Source organism: Mus caroli, chromosome 15 (assembly GCF_900094665.2).
Source record: "Mus caroli chromosome 15, CAROLI_EIJ_v1.1, whole genome shotgun sequence".
Classification (NCBI taxonomy): domain Eukaryota; kingdom Metazoa; phylum Chordata; class Mammalia; order Rodentia; family Muridae; genus Mus; species Mus caroli.
In genome coordinates this window covers 31,634,366-31,638,368 of record NC_034584.1, presented here as the reverse complement: position 1 = coordinate 31,638,368, position 4,003 = coordinate 31,634,366, and the positions used below count along the sequence as shown (strand labels likewise).

General features: G+C 47.4%; 1 pseudogene; it reads left to right on the top strand.

Moving 5' to 3' along the window:
• The window catches only part of LOC110310801, an 18,680-nt pseudogene extending 18,066 nt beyond the window's left edge, over window positions 1–614 (top strand).
• The last annotated feature ends 3,389 nt before the right edge of the window (window positions 615–4,003 follow it).

The following is a 4,003-nucleotide window of genomic DNA, read 5'->3' as shown; positions in this document are numbered from 1 at the left end:
GGAGGAGGAGGAGGAGGAGGAGGAGGAGGAGGAGGAGGAAGCAGCAGCCTAGAGAAGTTCTATAACTTGCTCAGTGGTTACATAGCAAGTTAACAAAAAAGGCAGAGGAGTCAGAGCCTAGGGCACACACAGTCCAGGTCCTGTTCTCATCTGTTGCAGAGAGCCACCTGCTCCAGGAATTTAATCTTTATCGTATATCAACTTCATAGTTAGGCCAGATTTATGCCTACATCAACAAGATATAACTGCTTCCGGCTGAGTGGCTTAGGGGGTGTGTCATTTTCTTGTGGTGTTGTCAGAGAGGCATCCAGGCTCTTTCAGTTACCCTCTAACAAGCTCTAACTACTCACAGACATTTACATTTTTTTATGCAACTAACATTCCAGTACAGAGGCAGTAAGGCAGGGTGGAAACAGCAGAGCTCCGAACCGGATGAGCCCGGCCTTCAGCCCTGACCTTAGGCTCTCAGACCCGCCAAGCTCTGGGGCCTCGGATGCTGGGCACGTGGAGGAGCATAGTGCCTGCTTGCAGGCTGCTTTGCCGATGCGGATGATGTGAGTGGAGCCCTGGCCCTTGTTTGGTTTCTACAGCTGGGGAGTGGAACAGGAGATTAAGACTTGACCCAGAGACCCAGAGAAGGTTGGACACGGTAGCGGGAACAATTTGTGTATGTGGCAATGAAGAAACACTACGAAGTTGTCTTTCTGATGGTGTGAGCAGAGGCAGTCCCCAGCCATAATTCAGACAGTAAGTAACTGAGGGTAGGGTAGTGGATGAGGGAGGGGATGAGAAAGAGGCCAGGCCACGGCCGCAGTGGGAGTGGACTCTGGAGATCTCAGGAGACAGGACAGAGGGGCAAGGCACTGGAAGATAAGAAAACCTCCAGAACTTTCCATGCTAACTAGCTGAGCACAAGTTGCCTTGATAGCACAGGTCCCCTCGGGTGGAAGGTGAACTCACGCTGGATGTAGCTCATTGTCTTGACATGAACTCTGAACTCTCCCAAGGCTAAGGATTTACTCCAGATTTACACCAGATTTCCTCAGTTTCATCTCAGGGCCCAAATAAAACCAGAGTTTTATTTTTGTTTTGTTTGTTTTGAGACAGGATCTCATTTTGCAGCACAGGCTGACCTGGAACTCTGGAATCTTCCTCAGCTTCCAGAGTGATGGGATTCTAAACATGGCTCCCCATACCATGAGTTACCATGCGCTTTAGGGGGGAAGAATCTGAGACCTGAGTGACTTCCGAGACTTTCTGGAGTCACACAGCTGACAGCAGACCTGAATTTTACACTCAAACCTTTGACCTCCTTAGATCCTTGGGTCTTTCCAGTTTAGATTGCCCTGTGTTCTCTGGTACTGAGCATACAGATCACAAACCACTGAAGACATGCAGCAAGGTTTGGCTGAAATCCAAATAAATGGCAAATAAATCCAAATAAATGGCTATACAGAATCCTTCCACCCTGCACAGACATTGACATCATCCAGGGAGCTTGAAAAAGGACTGTTGGCCCAGGGCTCCAGCATATCGCTGAAATCAGAATCCAGGGCTGACTGGTATCATCCAGTTTAAAAACTCCCAGATGATGTTAGCATGCAGGCAGACTGTGAATCACAGAGCTGGAGCCTTGCACACAACAGGTCAGTCCTTGCCATGGCAGGCCTCAGCCATCTCGAGTGGCATGCCATCTGTGTGGTCCACGGGTCCTTCTGTGCTCGCTGCATTGGCAGGCAGCTCTTGCCCGCCCTCTCCCCCTCATTGCCATATTGCCTCTTGATTTGGTCTTCAGACTTTTGCTGATGACTAATTAATCCTTCCGGAAGCATCCAAGAAGACCTACTTGTGGGTGAGCCATCTGGAGTTCCTCTCTCTGGACTTGGCCTCTGGGGAAAAAGAGGAGGGAGAGTGGGAGGTGACTCATCCTTCAGATGAAACGCTGCCATTGTGCCTCCGAAGGAAGACTGTGGTCTCAGGGGTTCTAGCTTTCTTCCTGGCTTTTCAATGGCTCTAGGTGGGACATGTTCTCTCTTCTGTACACTCATGTCCACATTTGACTTGTAGACCGGAAGGCAGAGACACTCCAGGTTACCGCTGTTGTTTTTCACAGAGTGAACTTGGTTGATCTTCAATGATGTGTGTCTGTAAAGTGCTCACATGGCTTCTTTTCTAACAGTATTCTCTTTCGTAAATGGGGTGGTTAGGGTGGAAAGCACGGAGTCACCAACTACGTACTAAACACTTGCTTAAGATGGAGGAAGTTATCCCAGCACTCGGGAGACTGAGGCAGGCGGATTTCTTGAGTTCGAGGCCAGCCTGGTCTACAGAGTGAGTTCCAGGACAGCCAGGGCTACACAGAGAAACCCTGTCTCAAAAAACCAAAAAAAAAAAAAAAAGATGGAGGAAGTTTGGTCACCCTGCCCGAGTTCCCTTTCACTCCAACTCAAAAAGGAAAACAGGGCTGGAGAGATGGCTCAGCAGGTAAGAGCGCCGACTGATCTTCCAGAGGTCCTGAGTTCAATTCCCAGCAACTACATGGTGGCTCATAACCATCTGTAATGGGATCTGATGCCCTCTTCTGGTGTGTGCCTGAAGACAGCTACAATGTACTCATATAAATAAAAATGAAGAAATAATATTTTTTAAAAAAGAAAACAAATGAAGGATGGCTACAGACGGAGCCACACTCTCCATGCCTCAGCCCCTCCTCATGGAGCTGGTACCTACAGCCCAAGATTCATGGATATTTACTACAGATTGGCAAACCCCTGTCTCAAGTGTGGTGTGTTTCTGCTCTGAACTCACAGCCAGCATTGGCCTGAAGACAGTCTCTCTCTCTCTCTCTCTCTCTCTCTCTCTCTCTCTCTCTCTCTCTCTCTCTCCCTCCCTCTGTGTGTGTGTGTGTGTGTGTGTGTGCGCGCGGCAAGTGCGTGTCTCAGACAGACAGATAGAGTGAGTCTAGAGTTGAATGGGTGGGGAGGGAAGATCTGGGAATAAATGAGGGAGAGAACTCCCACCACAATATACCATATTGAAACAAACAAACAAAAAAACCCACTATTTTTAAAACACATTTTAGAAGACCATGAAGCCAAGAAAAAGCAAGGAAGAGGGCTGGAGAAATGGCTCAGTAATTAAGAGCACTGATTGAATTTCCAGAGGACCTGGGATCAACTCCCAGCAGCCACGTGGCAGCTCACAACTGTCTGTAACTCCAAGATCTGACACACACACACAAACTTGCATGCAGGCAAAACACCAATGCACATAAAAAAATAAATATTAAAAAAGAAAGGAAACCAAAAGAAAAAGCAAGGAATGGGCAATAAACTGTGGGACTGGGCTTGGGTGAAGCTAGCCTATACAAAATTCAGTGTCAAAACCTCAGCCCAGCAAGGAGAGGCTTTCAAGAGAGCCATCAGGATTCCCCAGCAAGATTCTAGACGTGCAATTGCTGGATCCATGGTGTGGTTCCCACCAGATGAATAGGCCCAGGAACCTGCATGTCTAACAAGCTCCTAGCTGCCTATAATTCAGCCTTCAGAGGCAGGGAGGGGTATCCGGAGTCCACAATCATCCTCAGCTATACAGAGTTGGAGGCTAGCTTGGGCTATTCTGTCTCAAAAAAAGAAAACAAATGGTGAAGAAAGAAGCCTGGTGTGGTGACATTCTTGAAAGCCAGCAATTAGGAGGCAGAAGTAGGGAGGCCACAAGCTGGAAGCTGCCCTGAGCTGTATAAGAAAACACTGTCTCAAAAACAAAACAAAGAGCCAAAAGAACAATGATCAGATTTAAGTACTAGAACAGGATTTGAGAATGAATACAAGAGAATATAACTTGCTATTTCTATAGTTCACTGCTCAGCAGCTATCTGGGGAGCAACAGCTACTTAATAAATAAAGTTAGATTCTTGGCTACTAATCACCAAAGTCTAATAGTGTGCCATGCATCATAACTGATAATAACTGCTATACACACATGCACACACACAGGAATGCTC